Source organism: Pan troglodytes, chromosome 14, assembly GCF_028858775.2.
Source record: "Pan troglodytes isolate AG18354 chromosome 14, NHGRI_mPanTro3-v2.0_pri, whole genome shotgun sequence".
Lineage (NCBI taxonomy): Eukaryota > Metazoa > Chordata > Mammalia > Primates > Hominidae > Pan > Pan troglodytes.
The window spans coordinates 111,655,797-111,673,410 of record NC_072412.2 but is presented as its reverse complement, the minus strand read 5'-3'; the positions used below and the strand labels follow the sequence as shown (position 1 = coordinate 111,673,410).

General features: G+C 39.1%; 1 long non-coding RNA gene across 1 annotated transcript; it reads right to left on the bottom strand.

Annotated features, from left to right (window-relative positions):
- Positions 1-667: 667 nt before the first annotated feature.
- LOC107967980 (uncharacterized) lies at positions 668-13,778 on the bottom strand. Its single transcript, XR_010150782.1, has 2 exons — positions 12,700-13,778; positions 668-1,053 (listed from the first exon to the last, which is right to left on the bottom strand). It is a non-coding gene; the product is annotated as an uncharacterized LOC107967980 (long non-coding RNA).
- Between the last annotated feature and the right edge of the window lie 3,836 nt (positions 13,779-17,614).

Below are 17,614 nucleotides of genomic sequence, written 5' to 3'. Positions count from 1 at the left end.
CCGAGTAGCTGGGACTACAGGCGCCCGCCACCACGCCCGGCTAATTTTTTTGTATTTTGGGTAGAGACGGGGTTTCACCGTGTTAGCCAGGACGGTCTCGATCTCTTGACCTCGTGATCCGCCTGCCTCGGCCTCCCAAAGTGCTGGGATTCCAGGCCTGAGCCACGCACCCGGCCAAGCATCTTTTCATGTGCTTAACTGATATGCATGTATCTTTTTCAATGTAGTGTCTTTTAAAATCTCCTCATATTTATTTACTCAGTGATTTTATTAATAAATTTTGAGAATTTTTTTATGTTCTTTTTTCAAAGGCATCATGTACAAAATTTTTTTTCAGCCTGTAGCTTGTCTTTTCATGCTCTTAACAGTGTCTTTTGAAGACCATAAGTAATTTAAATGCTACCCAGTTTATCAATTTGTTCTAACTAATTGAGAGTTTAGTGTCATATTGGAGAAATCTTCTTCTAGTCCAGGATCACAGAGATTCTCACTGTTATTTTTTCTGTGTTATATAGCTTTAGGTTGTATATGTTGGTCTGTGAGCCATTGAGTTAAGTGAGGACTTACTGTGTATATATAAAAAAGCTCATCAGAAAAAAAAAAAGATGAGCTGTAAAGTTGATAAGGCTTGAGAAAGAATTTTTCTCCAAATATACCACTTACATAATCAAATTCAAATCTCTATTTACTGTATCACCCATACCCCCATATTTGAAACTCCTTTCTCTTTCCTTATAGTTCTACCCAGTGAACTCAAACCCTATTAAGGGCAGTGGCCGCCCATAGGAGATAACAAGAGGCGGCTATTGGAGCTCAGGTTCAGATGTTCATAGAAACAGTGGAGCATGTTACATTCACTTCTTCCTCGGGATCCAAGTAGCTGCTCTTTACATAGGTTGTTTACGTTTTCTATGGTTTTGTTGATCATGACAAAGTTGCACTTGACACAGATTGTTTAGGTTTTTATGGTTTTGTTGATCATGAGCCATCTCGTCTGTATCCCAGGATATCTACTGGAAGATTCCCTCTACCTCAGTGATAAAAATGACATCACTGTGAATGGAAAGGAAAAGAGTTGATTACGAGCAGATTTAAAATTATTCCTTATCCATATCTATGCAGTCTGGAATGAAAACATCCAGAAGCAGAGACAGTTAAGATTTCAAATCAATATAGCTAAATTTTACACTTCACAGGGAAAGGAATTACATTTTTCTTTATTTCAACTGCCTTTTCAAGTTATAATGTCAACATGAAGTAAGGATTTAAATTAAATTTAAATAATATGCACAATAATTACTTTTCTGCATAACACAACCTAGGGAAATATCTTAAAGACAAATTACTAGGAAATCAGCAAAGCTTTCTTTTTTATGATAATAAAGATTAGAATTCTCCAAGTACTTCAGCAAGAATAAGAATCTGGCTCAATGATGACATAAAAATAACAGCAACATTATAGGAAATTGCTTGGAGGTGATTATAAAATGCCTGTAGCTCATAGGAACATCTCATGATTTATTTGTCACTGCTTGGAGGCTAAAAGAACTTATCTAAAGCCATTTAAAATTGTATTTATAAAACTGAGATGGATGAGTGGTTAGGGGAGTCATTGTGTGTAAACATATAGGAATAATCGATCTAATTACCCATGATCCGATCACTATATTGGAAAAATATTTATCTTGATAAGATCAAGTTCATTTTTCATGTCACCCCTAATGATTCTATCAGAAATTATATCTCTCAATTTCTCATCATTATTATCTCAGCCTCAAAACATATTTGTATTTTTAGTCTGACTTTAACAGTCTTCTCATTTAGAAGATGCCAGTCAAATATCATCATGGATAGCAACCACTGAAAATGATAACGATTTGGATTCTAATTCTATGCACAGTGACCACAATGGAGAGACTGAGGATCGTTATCCAGCACCACATACCAACACAATAACGTGTGTCACTGACATGTGAGTAGAACTGCAACGAAGCAGCCAGTTCGTTGGTCACTGAGAGGTGAGTCATAATACCAGGGAGAGTTGTGAAGACAAAGAAATAGAAGACAAGTCCATGATCTCCTAGAGCTTCTCTCTTGGTTTAAGAGGCAAGAAAAAGTTACTTGAACACATATGATGAATGCAAATCATGTAAACGAATCCTAAAACATGGTGGGAGCAGCCCCACCAGGAAGTGCAGGAGTGGAGAGGCCCTGACATCACAGGGGAACCATGGTGGGGCTTCATGAAGGAGCAATCTGAGAGGCCTGAAGGCCAGCGAGCAGCCTGAGAAGGGCATCGCAGCTGTTGGAAGAGAAAGGGCTGGCTGGACAGAGCTCAGCTCGTGCTTGAGGAGGGAGCAAGGAGTCAAGTGTGCTGATGTCCTGATTTGGAAAATACTGAGATGGTGAGAAACAAAGCTGGCCAGCTGGTGGGGCCACAGCATGGAGGTCCTCAAATACTCGGATGCAGAGTTTGAACCGATATTCTTATCTGTGCTGAATTACGACTGGTCAAATTGTACATTACAAAATTCTTAATGCTTCAGCAATCTTTACTAACCACTTTTTTTCTTCTACTGGTAAAGCCAAAGAGGGACAAGAAAGGGCTAGAGGAATGTCTCTAGAATCAAAGTCAAGACCTCCAGATTCTAGTACTACCTGTGTTGGTACTTAATTATATGAACTTGTGCAAATCTTGTTATTCATCTGTAGTTTAACTTTGCATTTGCAACACGAGATGGTAAAACCGATACATAACTCAGTATTTCTTTAAAAAAAATGGAAACAATAAATGCACAAAACCCAAAAGTTAGCATTTAGGGATATCAAGACTACTGTTGTCATCACTGTGATTCTGCAAGTTCTCCAGAAAAATTCACGTTAGGACATATAGATGCAGGGCTACCTTCAGCCATCCATCCATTCAACTCTGCCCCAGGCGCCCAAACTGCACGCTTTGTGGAGCTTAAATTCTAGTGGGGAAGTATAATGGTTGCTAGGGCTGCCATAGCACTGCAGACTGGGTGGTTTAAATAACACAATTTTATTTTTTACAATTCTGGAGGCCAGAAGTTTGAGATCAAGGTGTCAGCAGGGTTGCTTCATCTGAGGCCTCTCTCTTGGACTTGTAGATGGCTGTCTTCCCCTTGTGTCTTCACATGGTCCTCCCTCTATGAGTGTATGTCCATGTGCTTATGTGTGTGCTAATCTCTTCAAAGAAGGACACCAGTCATATTGGAAGGGGGGCTACACATATGACCTCATTTTACCCCAATTACCTCTCTAAAGGACCTATCTCCAAACACAGTCACAGTCTGAGGTACTGGGTGTGAGAGCATATGAATTTTTCAGGGACACAAATTTGGCCCATGACAGAGAGATAAATAATAAACAAGTAAACAAATAAAGAATAAATGGAATAACATGATGCAGACTTGTGTGAGTGGAATTGCTATAGAGCGAAGAATGCAAACACCACCAGGCTTTGAAAGACAGAGTGGACTGTCCCTGCAGGAGAGCAGCAATGGAGGTGTCGCAAGATGAGACAAGCTCTGTGTGTTTGAGACTGAGCATGCACCAGTTGGAAGGCTTGGTTTGGGTCCCTGCAGCTTAGGGGCACAGTGCAAAAGTGTCTGAACCACTTCTATCAAAAGGGCTCCTGGCTAGAGCTGCTGAGGGTGTCCATGCCTCCAGGAGAGTCCGCCTCTGGGAAGTGGCTGGCTTAGGTGGTGTCCTCAGACAGACTGGGGGTGCCTCCCATCCATCCCCAAGAGGAGCTCAGCACGGCAGGGCTGAAAGAAGGAAGGGCATGGCTGCAGGTAGGTGAAAACATAGTGATGTGATTTAAGGGGACTTCAGGAGAGAGATTCCTGGAAATAGGGGTTAGCCTCGGACAAACCCCTCAAACACACCAGAGAGTTACTTACCATTTGTTGCTGCCTCTGGAAACTGCTTGATTGCACCAGGGACTGCTAAATAACGACTTTTCCCTTTTTTCCTTTTCTTCCCCAACCCCACCTCCACCTTGGAGGGCAGGGAGGCACAGGGTGGGCGGGCAGAGAGGCAGGGAGCACAGCCTGAGGCAGGCAGGGGTTCTGGGAGTTCTGACTGTTGCGGGGGACTGAGGTTTTTACTGATGGGAATGAGAGAGTTACTGTGTCGGGGAGAGTAGAGCAATTATCTGAGTGTCAGGACGCAGATGAGACCTGCCTGCCAGCCTGCTTTAGACGCCAGGAGGGAGGAAGCGGGGGCAGAGTGGGATTTTAGGGGGCGGCGGGCAGGGGCATCAGCATCGTTTTCCACATGTATTTTGGGGAGGCCTGGTCTTTTGAAATACTGGTTTTACCTTCCAAGAAAATACTGGTTATCTAAATCACAGCTCCGCAAACTCTGTCAAGGGCCAGAGAGGAAAGAGTTTAGGCTTTGTTGGCCAAGGGCAGCATCAGGGATGTTTTGCAGGTCCTTACAGAACAAGCAAGGAAACATATCTGCATGCAGTTTTCATTGATGAAATTCAGAATATAATGATAGAGCATACATTTTTGTAATGCAGGTCTTATGGAAGAATGGGATTCTTTTCTTAAGGGGAATATTGTTTTCTTCACTGGAGTTAAAGTTAGTGTTCCCCTCACAAATCAACTGTAAATGTTCATCTGTATCAGCCATTCTTAGCTTGAGGGCAGAACAGAAAGATGGGCCACTGGTTCCTTTGGGCCCACAGGCTATAGTTTGCCTAGTTTGATGAGCTTGGCCTAAAAAAATATGTTTTATTTAGCTTTATTAATCCATTCGCAAAAATGAAATGAATAGAAAGAGATGGAACTGCTGGTAGAAAGTGAATTATATTTGCTGAAGCCCTCTGGGGTGATGGATAATCCCTATCCTCTCAGAGAAAGAGCAAAGGAGACTTGGTTTTCTCTCTTCAATATGATTTCATGAGAAGCATGGAACAATTAGACATATCTCATGATACCAAAGTAAGTTTTTATTTTGTCTTCATCAATCATTTAATAATTGATCTGCATTTTTCTGTGCACCCTTTCATAATTGTTAATGCCCAAGAAAGTGCAAATATTAGTCAACCTCTTCCCAGTTTGTGGCAGGACATGAATGGAGTTGTCTAAATGCCACAGTTCTGAACGTGACAAATATTATCGACTTCTAGGTTACAAATCGTGTGTGTGTGTGTGTGTGTGTGTGTGTGTGTGTGTGTGTGTTGGGGTGGAATGAAGGGCACAGAAAAAAGAAGAAAGAAGAGGGGCAGAATGACAGATTATGTGTAGTAAAATGGGATGGGGCATGCTGGGACGGGATAGCTGGAGAAGTTTAGACACAGGATTCGCCGCATTTGTAAATTATGGCTAAAATATTTCACAGATCCAATAGGATTCCTTGACATTTCTGTACCTCACATACAGCAGCTTTATAAATATATACATAAGTGAGGATCTTAATGTGGGAGGAATATAAGTGCACTTCTCATGAGCAATTGCACCTTGAATTGACAAGACTTGTGGATTGTTAATAATTCAAATCACCCAGCTCTTTAATACAGTCACCATTGCACCTCTTCATTATTGATACTATTGACTGCAGGTACCTTGCAATTTTTGTTGTATTCACATCGCCCATTATTCTTTTCTAACTTTTTAGAAAGTCAGTTGTGTCAGTGTACAGTTCTCTTTGTTAAGAATAAAAGCTACAAATGAATGAGCCTTTAAAAAAGGCAGTAGAAATAAACTCTCTCTAGGTTAGGAAACACTTGCTATTTTATTGAAATTTCCTACACTATATAATCAGGAACAGAAAAAAAAAAAAAACTATTGTTATGTGTACTCATTTCATTCCTGTTAGTGGTTAGCACTGGTATATCTCAAGTCACCCTGTTATAATTCTTAAATCTTCAGCAAATATTTATTGGGCACTTACTGAGTTTGTAATCACACTATGAATTCTGAGTTTTCCATAGCTTTTGGAGAAGTAATTCTCCTTTCTACAATATTTCAGTCTTGATAGCAGTTGTTATTATTTATTTTTAGATGATACATCAATAGGATATAAATTGTATTTTCATAAACATACCAAGTATTGAAGTAATTGCATTTATTATTTTTCTTCAAAGATGAGAACTTTGCTATTTTTACCTGTATTTCATTCAACTCAATGAATTAATCTTTTCCAACTGTACTGTTTATTTCAGTGTAGCGTAACACATTTAAACTTATTTATTTATTTATTTTTTCACCATGCATAGTATTTTATTTTCTCGTTTGTCAGTTTTGATTTTTTACTTTAAACTTTAGGTGTCATTAAGAAAAAAATACCTATCATAGAATTTGAGCATTTTTAGAAATGCAAAAAGTCAAGTTCAACTTTCCAACCAGTGGAGACATTTTCTGCACTAGAACCTTAGCTGAACACATTGAATGACAGAAAACCTATAAGAAAGCATATTCAATTTATGTGAATTTCCTTTTGTTACAAAGGCAGATAGGACAGAGAAGGAAATTGATTGACTTAGCGATGCATCAATTAACTCTTCAAGGTCTGGAATAAACTTAGAATTTGAAGGTGCACACTCTTGAGCTATACATTTGAATATTGACTGCAATTGCACGTCCTATATCAATACTCACCTGTGTTTTTTAAACTGTGAAACCAGTAAAGCATGATGATGATTGGCATCCCTCTGCAGTTAAAAAGAAGCCTAATACTGTTAACAATTCAATTCATCAAACACAAAGTTCTAAAATTTTTATGCCTTATAGAATTACTTGAGCACTCTCCAAAATCCCATATCCATGTCACAACCAATATTAAGTCCAAATATAAGCAGTCCTTTTCTTTTTAATAGTCTTCATTTTTTTAAGAGCAGTTTGAAATCCACAGCAAAGCTGGGCAGAAAGTACACAGAATTTCCATATCTGACCCCGCCCTCAAACATGTGCAGCCTCTCTCAACATCTTACACCAGAGCGGCATATTTGTTATAATCAATGAACATACATTAGCACATCATTATCATCTAAAGTTCCCAGATGATTCTAACGTGCAGCAGAGTTTAAAACCGCTAATCCAGGAATTGGATAGAAACACAGCTGATCGTGCACTGATTTGCATCTTGTAGCTATAGTTGGTGTTTACAGCTCAAGTTTATGCTGGTGGATCGTGAGTCTGTGAGTGGTCAGTAGCCATGTCACACTTACTGTTAAGTATTGTGAATACCACACAGGATATGACTATGAAATCCACCTTGCAAAGTACTCCCAGAACCATAGTCATATCACATGAACACCCTCATGTAACATGGGCCTTTGCCTGTTTTCGATGTGAATGGTCTCTGTGAGTGGGTTTGGACGTTCTACTTTAACCAGCAGTGTTTATATGCAGAATCGAAAGTCCAGGACGGATTTTGCAACCAAAGTCTAGATTTATAAATTACTTTTGTAATTTATTCCTCTTCTCCAAAGTTATTTTTAGATTCAAAGTGGAGGTAGGAAAGGCAGGGTAATGAGGCAGCAGTGAAAACTCCATGACTGTAGCCACTCCCAATATGATGTTCGTTAGCCTTGCAAGAACTGACAACTGGTAAAAACTGCAGGAGGTAAAATTCAGCCATATGCAGGAGGATGCCTCCCGCAGCCCTCAGTGTGCCTTCTGTGGCCAGGTCTGCTCAGGGAGAGCTTGATGTGATTTCACCACACTAGAGAAATTGAGCCAGTGGAACTGTATTTTACTTTTTCCATAATTTCAGCCTCCCCAGGATGAGTCAAGATGTCCTAAACTTCTTGAAATGAAGTCCTAAACTTCCTGAAATGAATAATCTGGAAATATCAATAAAATATCTTAAGCTAGCTTTACAGGGAAATGGACAAATTAAAAAAAACACAATAGCACAGAACTGGCTGAATCATTTCTGAATTGATAACACAAAGAAAACTTTCATTTCTTTTTAATTATATTCTTTACACATATTGAAAGACAGGCTTATAAAACAGTGTAATACTATTCACTCAGGAAAATTAGAGGCTTCCCATTAGGCCAGAATTAAACCTGATTTTCCTAATAATAAGAATATTTTAGCTCATTTACCCTTGGATCTATCTATGTATCCATCTGAGTACTTAATTGATCCTGTTTTCTGAACAGTGAAACAGACAAGATAATTTCTTTATTTTATTTTATCTGACCACAATATATACCCCGTATGCTTTCTATGTAGTCAATTATGTTTCTGCTAATGTTATTTCTTATATATGATATTTCTGGTAATTAATAGCATTAAAATATGAGCAATAGTTTACATTAAACTATATTTTTGTTTTTGTTGTTAAAGACAGCGTCTCGCTTTGTCATTCAGGCCAGAGTGCAGTACACAATCGTACCTCACTGAAGCCTTGAATTCCCTGGGCTCAAGCAATCCTCATGCTTTAGCCTCCAGAGTAGTTGGGACTATAGGCATTCATCATGTAATTTTTTGTACTTTTTATAAAGACAGGGTCTTGCTATGTTGCCCAGGTTGGTCTTGAACTCCTGGGCTCAAGAGATCCTCCCTCCTCAGCCTCCCCAAATGCTGGAATTACAGGCATTCACCATGATGCCTGGCCACATTAAACTGTATTATGACTCCACCATCCCCCATGTCCCCCTCTATCCATTGATACCTCCATTCCTCCAGCAAGCCAGCATGTGAATTTTCTTTTCTTCCATTCATTCAAGAATTTACGGAACACCTCTGTACACAAGACACTGTTCAGTCACTGAGACTTTAGAGATGAAAGAGATGCAACCACTCTCTTCAAGATGCTGAGGCCGACAAGGAAGATAACAATGGTGACCCTGTGTGATTAGTCACATGTGGTTACAGGTCACCCTGGCTTTATAAAGGATGGGGCTCTAACTGCAGGCAGCTGGGAGATGTGGATGTATTTTAGTCAAAGAAGGAATCTGATGGGTGTTTTATTTTGAGTGTTATTTGCTCTTAAGAGGGATTCTCTGCTGGCAATCTGAGGGAAAGATTGCAAGCAGATGGGGTGGACATAGATAGATCAGAACAGAAGCCACCGTTTCAATTAAAGAAGAAAACGTAAGTCCTGAAATATCTCTGTGGCAAGAGAAAGGAAGGGAAGATGCATACAGAAAAATTAGGGAGATGAGCTCAAAGGAATTATTGAATGAATAAAGAAAGTAAAAAAAAGGAACGGATAGGCAATGGCTTTTGTAAATTGTGGTAGCATTAGTCTAAGGAGGTGATAACTACTGCCCTGACAATATCTTGGGCCTTTCACTTTCTTACTTTTAACAATGGCTCTGATCTATTTCCACCACATCTGTTTACAGTTGATTGTTTGCTCCATGCCAGTGCTGTTCCACATGAATCAGTTCTTCTGATCATCAGCATAACCCTAGCAGTAGGTTTTATTATTTCCATTTCAAAGGGGAGGAAACTGAGGCACAAGAGTTTAAGTCAGTTCCCCTTTGTCCTGCACTGTTCAAACACAGCAGAACAGGGCAGAGCCCCCATGCTTCAGATTGTCTCAGCGCAGCCAGCACCAGAGGTGCCATCCACAGAGATGGTGATGTGAACGTTGTCTCTGGAGCTGAGGAGTGAGACAGCTCTGTCCAGAGCCTGAACTCACCAATGGTGCCCCAGACAGCCTCTGGGGAGGGAGCATATTGCAGGGAGACATGTTTAGTTTTGAATGTGTTCAACCTGACGTATCTGCAATACATGCTGGTAGAAGCATTCTCATAAAGACCCTACAATGTGGGGAAGATTTATAGACCAGGGAATCATTATTGTATGAATAAGAATGGAGATAAAGTATAGGTGAAATTTCACAGGGAAATAATAGTAAGGACAGACACACCAGTTAGGTAGCAAATCCTGATGATGTTGTACAGCAGTAGCTTTTAAATATGGATGCACAGAAGAATCACCTGGGGACTTCAAAAATTCCTTATGTTCAGGCTCCACTCTTGGCTAATTAAATCAGAATGTCTGCGCATGAGACCCAGGTATGGGCATTTTAAAATCTCCCCAAGGTGATTCTCAGATGCGGTTAAATTTATGTGTCATTGATTTGGAACTGTTATTCTTATATTCTAATGTGCATCAGAATCACCTGGAGGGCTTATTAAAACACAGATTGCTGGGCCTGCCCCTAAGTCAGGTTCTTCAGATGTGTCAAAATGCCTAAGGACTGGAAAGCACTGTTGTAATTCCAATATTATATGACTCTTCCTTATAGAGATGACTCAATTAAAAATTGAAAAGTGAATTTTAACAACTTGTCCTTAATTCTAAGAAATCTTCCATCACTATCTTTTGGGAATAAGTATTCTCCCCCCATACCACAGGGATGAGAAATACCAGTATATTAATTCTTCTACTAGAATATAAATTCCATATGATCAAGGATTGCCTGTTTTAGTCACTGTTCTACCTTAGGTTTAGAACTGCACCTGGTATATGGTATATGCTTAATCAGTATTTGTTAGGTAAATAAATATTGCAAAACTCTATATTCAGTTTTCAATTAATCCATTCTATACATCTGATGCTGTGTGGCAAGAACTGTGCTCCTGCTGTAAAAACAGGTAAATAAAACTGCTGTGCTTTCTGTTTTCATGAATGGAACTTACAAACTAGAGTTGAGAATGCAATGCAAACATATTAATAAATGTGTGATAATTTTTATTTGGCATATTTTTGCTTCTGTTGGTAAACAATTATTTTATTTTCTTTTTAATCTTTAGTTTGATAAAATTGTTCCATAAAATGCTTTCTTTATATGTAGTAGTTACTATGTGTTTTAGAATTAAATACAGTTCAATTATATACATATAGATGACTAGTGTGAAGTGGCTATTATAATGGGGCAGATAATGTATATAAAGATAGAAAACTTGGTGGTCTCACAGTACTCCTGAAAACATTAAGAATTTTAATAAAGTCAGTAGATTGTTTAAAAGATGTATAAATTATTGTCAAAGTCTCAAGTTTATGTACTGATTTCACCAATATCTCTGGGACAATGCATTGAACAAGGTCTTATGTAGGTTTTATATTCCTAAAGGCTAGTTTTGAAAGCCATGTAAGTCTGAATGACTATTTAAAAGTTAGAAAGACTGTAGTCTGTTGACCCAGGACGTTAACAAATTCTATTTCAGGAGTATAATCTCAGATCATAATAATACAAAATTGATGAGGACCCTAAAATTGTCCTTAATTATCTTTATAACACATCCACCAACTGATAATCTGGCTTTGGAACAAACTCCTCTAATTTGACAAAAGTCTCCTCCAGGCACATTATTCCCTTTTTCACACCAGTGACTTCTTTATACTGGATTGTCATCTCACTCTCTGTTTTTCGTCACCATTCTCAATAATCATGGAGAAAAGATAAGAAATGCAATCTCTTGTTCATATTTATTATTTTCTGTTCTCTCTTCGATGCCTTTTTTTTAAAGAAAAAAAATTCCTCAATCTTCTCTCCAACAATATAGTTTACAGTTTCTTTTTGTATTCATACTTCCTCATATAACAAATATTTGAGATTTCCTCCAATTCTTCTCCCTTTGAATCAGATACATACGTATGTATTGATAGACAGGTAGAATATAAATGCAGATATACATACCTGTTTGTACATACACATATTCACATGCATTTCTGTTAATTTTGCTCACTCAGAATTAATGTCTAGTTTCAGATGTCTTAACAACTTTTCTCCTTTGTTTCCCAACTGCTAATGAATGCCCTCCTTTCCCATGCTTGCTTAGGGTAGCAGAGTTCCAGAACAGTTACTGTATTTCCACAATTACAAGATATACCATTAGTGACATTTCTGTTTATCAGTTTCTCTTTTCTTTCTTGATAAGACTCCAAAAGAGTTTAGAGCCAAGAGTGATCACGGACTCTTAGGATGAGCATGGTATCTGTTAGACTTTTGAGTATTTATGAAAGGTTATGATATGTTCATTTTTCTAAAGATAAGATTCATAATTCCATCAGAATCTCCAAGTGTTCATGACCCACAAAATATTAAGAATCATTGATTTAGTTCTGGATGGTGACATCTTAAAATATTGCAAATCGTTTCGTCCTCTTCAACTATTTGTGATTGTTTGTCATTTTTATCAGCCTCCCCAAGTCCATTCGGGAGTAACATGGAATATAAATGGATAAGTACCTTGGTGAATATTTCGATTAGTAGGCTGGGAGTTGTTTTTCTGGGCATTCGTCAAGCATTATTTAACAAGGGCTGCAGACAACGTGCTCTCTACTACAGACAGCTGTGGGCCAGTTAAAGGGCTTATGCCTGGCAATTCGGTTAGCCTCTTGAGCCTGATTTTTTTTTTTTTTTTTTAGATGGAGTTTCGCTCTTGTCGCCTAGGCAGGAGCCCAATGGCACGATCTCGGCTCACTGCAACCTCCGCCTCAGCCTCCTGAGTAGCTGGAATTACAGAAGCCCGCCAACACGCCTGGCTAATTTTTGTATTTTTAGTAAAGCCAGGGTTTCACCACATTGGCCAGGCTGGTCTTGAACTCCTGACCTCAGGTGATCCGCCTGCCTCAGCCTCCCAAAGTGCTGGGATTACATGCGTGAGCCACCACGCAGATTCCTAACATGCAAAATGGGAGTAATAATGTCAATTTCATGTGTTTGTCAGAAAATTAAGTTACAGAACATACCTGAAAGACTCAATGAAGACTCCTCTTTGTTTCTTATTTGGCCTTAATAAAGTCTCGGTGCCACACACTTTTCCAAGTCCCTTACACATTGTGATGCTTAAATGCTCATAACAGCACTATGCGGCGTGAGAATGTCACCATCATGCCTAATTTATAAGAGGGAAAAGTGGGCCGGGCGCGGTGGCTCACGCCTGTAATCCCAGCACTTTGGGAGGCCGAGGCGGGCGGATCATGAGGTCAGGAGATCAAGACCTGGATAACACGGTGAAACCCCGTCTCTACTGAAGAAAAAGAAAAAAAAAAAACTTAGCCGGGCGTGGTGGCGGGTGCCTGTAGTCCCAGCTACTCGGGAGGCTGAGGCAGGAGAATGGCGTGAACCCGGGAGGCGGAGCTTGCAGTGAGCCGAGATCGCGCCACTGCACTCCAGCTTGGGCGACAGGGCGAGACTCCGTCTAAAAAAGAAGAAAAAGTGGAGAACCGGCAAGCTAAGTGACTTGCTCAAGGCCCCCCCGCCGGTGTGGAGAGCTGGGATCTGAACCCCTCCGTTGAGCTCTTGGATTTTGTTTGTTGTCTCTTTTCCTCACGATGCTCTAATATGTTACCTCCCAACAGCTTGAAAAACGTGTTTGAAAGAGAACCCCGCCCTGCTCCTAGAATCTCTACTCTCCAGGACTCACTCCGGAATTGATAGGAGATTCATTATTCTAGAGCCAGTGGCCTCACAGCTGTTGGCAATTCAGCTTTCCTGTACCCTCCTGGAAGCGTCACAAAGCAGCTGTGGGAAAGGCTGAGCTGCTGAGTGAGCAGAGAACACCTCACTGCATGCGAGCCGGTGCCCTGCTGTCCGCAGGACCGGGAAGGCTGATCCTGAGCACAGCCCAAGGCTGGTGCACAGGGAGCAGGCAGGGCCGCGGGCCCCTGGGGCTTTCTTTCCAGGGGAGAGTTTTGAAAGGAATAACTGATTCCAAAACATGGGAGGGAGTTAAGGCATCTTGGTGTTTATAAAAATCACTACCAGAAACACATGTGCTCTCTCCAAATGGGTATTCAGTTCAAAGCTGGTGATTAATGAATTTCTTAAAATCTGTGTGTGAGTAACAGTCATGTAAACTCTATATGGGGTGAACAAAACAGTCATTAATTTGAAGATAAATTTTCTTTCTTAGTCAAACTTTCCAATGTTCCTTAAACATGTGTTTATGTAAAATTTATTTATAGTGAATTTTTACCCTCCCTTAGTAATCACTGAAGATGTGTGTGTATGTGTATGTGTGTGTATAAATAGGAAATGTCTCCCGTTAATTCCAGCTAACACCTTTGTTATTTATACCAGGGTACATAAGTCTCTCTTTAGGACAGAACATCTGTTGCTGGAAGAATGGTTTTGCTGGCAGAAAAGAGTGATATATTTTTGAACCAAGCAAAAGAAGAGATCAATCATAGAAGAGAAAAATAATCTTGTTCCATACGTTAAATATGCTTCAGGACGAAGTTAAACACTTGCCCACAAATGGACACAGTGATTGAAAGCTCTTCCTAACTCATTCCTAGACGGCAGCTAAAGCTGAGAATTTAGTCTGTATGTTCACTCTTCTACATGACCTTATAAGCTTTTAGAGGCCCTATGATTTATCCCATTTTTCATGAAGTCATCCCTATTTGTGAGCAGTTTGTGTTTATGACATTTTAGTATTTGCCCTTAACTATTATATTTCTTAAAACTTCCAACATTTGCTGTGAAATTAAAATTTAATCCTTATTAACTAAACATCTGAAAGTAATATCTTCCAACTTGCTTTAGCGTATAAATTCAGTTTATTCATAGAATTTATTTTTTTATTATTATTATTTATTTATTTTTATTTTTAATTGTTTATTAAAACAACAGTTTATTATTAATGAATATTTTTTCTTAGCTGTATTTTTGTTAAAATGAAGCAAATTGATATAAAGATGTGACTCAAGATGAAAATCTCATCTGATAAAAAATGTTAATTTCCTTTTTTGGAATTAGGTATAATTAAGAAATTATAAATCTAAATGTGCACTGTAGAAAACTTGGAAAACATTAAAACACGGAGTGAGAGAAATAAAATTTGCTTTCAATCCACCTCTTGGGTCTCCCTCTGACATCAACAACTCAGAATGAGGGTGTTAGATTTCAGAGAAATAAGAAGGGCAGAAATTACTTGGAGTGAATTTAATTATAAAAATACTTAATATGTGATATTTTAAAATAAATGATGATAATTAGATAATAGTTATTACCTTCTATTGGCCTAAGATTGACTGCTTCAGGTGATAAACAAATTACACGCTTCTAGAGAAAAGGAAAGCTGCACGTGCCTTCCAAGTCCCCATCTGAAAGACTATTCGTGTTTCACATCTGTCACTTGTGTCAGATTTTTCTTAAGACTTACAAATCCTATGAAGATTGTATGAGCGCCTATAATTCTAGAAGGTGAGGCCAACTTACTTGGACAACGTGGCAGTGGAGAGTAGTTTCAGTAGTTCCAGCACAGCATATTGGGAAGAACTACTTGTGTTCATTACCTACTCTTTTCCTCCAACAGTCCTGTTTTGAAAAGAAAACAGCTAGTTTATTAGTAATGCTAAATGAACTAGGGATATGCCAAGGAAGATAAAGGAAAAACAAACATGTCTGATTTGTTTTCGGATTGCTAATATTTCAGAAAAATTAGAATAGATTCTAAAATTTATGAAAGATAATCATACTTGATGATGTGTTGATATAAACAAATGTGTCCTGCAGGCTAAAATTATAATAATGCTTTAAATCCCCATTTTATTTGAAGATTCTTTTTCATTCAGGAAAACAAAGTTCTGCATTGGGGTGCATCATGAACTAAGACACAGAGTGGCTCCCAGGGCAAAGAGAAACCCAGTTTCTGGCGTCCAGTGCCTTCCTGCGCTCTGCTGTTGCTTTTTGAGCACCAGCGGCGTTTCATTGGTTCTCCCTGAATCATGGATCTTTTTTTCTTGCTCCTTTTTAAAAGGCTCCTCATGTGCTGTTGTCTCTCTCCTTAAAAGCAGGTGTCCCACAAGATTCAGTTCTTAGGTTTTTGATCTTCCCTTTGTACATACTATCCATTTTAAGTCTTGTCCAGTCTGAGAACTGTGTTGATATCAACAGATTGATGATGGTTTCCAAATTTGCTCTGTAGCTCTGTGGCTTTTATCTCTTCCCTAAGCTTCGCTGCTTTATCACTACCTGTAAGATGAATATCTTCTCACTCTTGTGCTGAGACCGCTGCAAAGGTTTCGTGTATTGGCAGGATTCTTTTCTCTCTTCCCCCCAAACCTGTAGATGACACTATTTGCATTATCTGCCGATGACACTATTTGAATCGTCAAAAGCTCAAAGTCTTGGAGGATGAGGAGAAGTATTCTCAATTTTGTGCTGGTAAATGTTTAACAACCATTTTTTTTTTCAACAAAAAAGACAATCCTTGATATGTACCAGTTGCAGATGTCCATGGGGTAAATATTCCCAGCAGACTGATTTAACCTGCCAGTCAGAGTCACTGCCAGGAGCATAGGGAGGAGATGTGCACAGCTGGCCCTGGCAAGCTGGTACAAGATGGCTAAGGCACACTACAGGTGATTCTGAAAGTCATTCTGGTAGACTGAAAAGAACTGATGTGTGCATGTGATCAATGTTGGTTGAATTAAAGGATACATAAATGGCTCTATAAGACAACTTAGAAATATTCAATGTAAGTTTTGCTTGTATCCAGAGAATACGGCCATGTGCAGAACATAATCTCCGATATTTATTGGGTGGGAGTGAGGTGTGAGTTTTGACTTCGTCACTGTAGTTCAGCCAAAACCTCATGAACTTGTGTAGAAGGTAGAGAAATACAGACTGGGTACCCAAAGAGTTATGTAAATGAATAGCTCATCAAGTCAACATTTAAGCATGTTGATTGAGGAACACTATTCAATCTGGCTGAAAAGCTCTGACGGTGTGCCGTTGCCCCCATCTTTTGATCCTCTCAAAAATGCGTGGTAGAATGATAAATTTTGTCGTTACTCAATGCATGGAGGAGTAGCTGTTACAGAGGATGACAAAGTCAGGATGAAAAAAAATTGACAGATTAAGATAATGAATCACAATAACAAAACCAAAATTTAACAGTAGCCTCTGGTTCTGCATCTGGGTTAGAAATCATTTTTAAAAATGAAAGTGTAATCAAGCTTGACAATATTTGCTGAAAGACAGACGTGCAGGCTTTAGCTGACTGCAAATTCAATATAAAGCAATAGAGAATACGACTGCTTAACCAGTTAATGCATTTATAGAGTGATTTTAATAGAAACGCAGCGTAGAGCAAGGTGTGGCAGCTCCGATATCGCCAATCTGGCAGGTTTGGAGGGTGGGTCTGCAAGCTGGAGGGAATCCAGAGGGAGTGACATCTTGCCATGCCCCTTACATTGCATCTCAGGGGTTTGCTCCTTTACCTCAAGAGGTCCCACAACCTCGTATCATGTCCACATGTTTGTCCATCCTGTTCCTTGTACATATATTGGTTTCATTCTCTTCCAATTAAAGCTCTTTTATGTTTTACTACTCAACTGTTACTTTTTCTTGTGTCAAAATAAAAATATTCAACTCTTTCTTTCTACTTCCTCAAAGTTGCTTGTACCTTTATTCTGCACTTTTTTTTTCAACCTTTCCTTGTAGCTAATTACCCGTCTTTCCTGTCTTGTGAACATTTATCACGTGCTGAATTGATGTCAGGCACCTCACTCTGTCCTGTCACATATGTGATTTCTGCAGTAGAAGTTAGTGCATTGAGGACAGAGATCATGTCTTGTCATCTTCATTCGTGCTTTAGTGATTAGCAGACTCTCGAGGATAGAAAATTGACTCGAATGAACATGAAATGAGTTG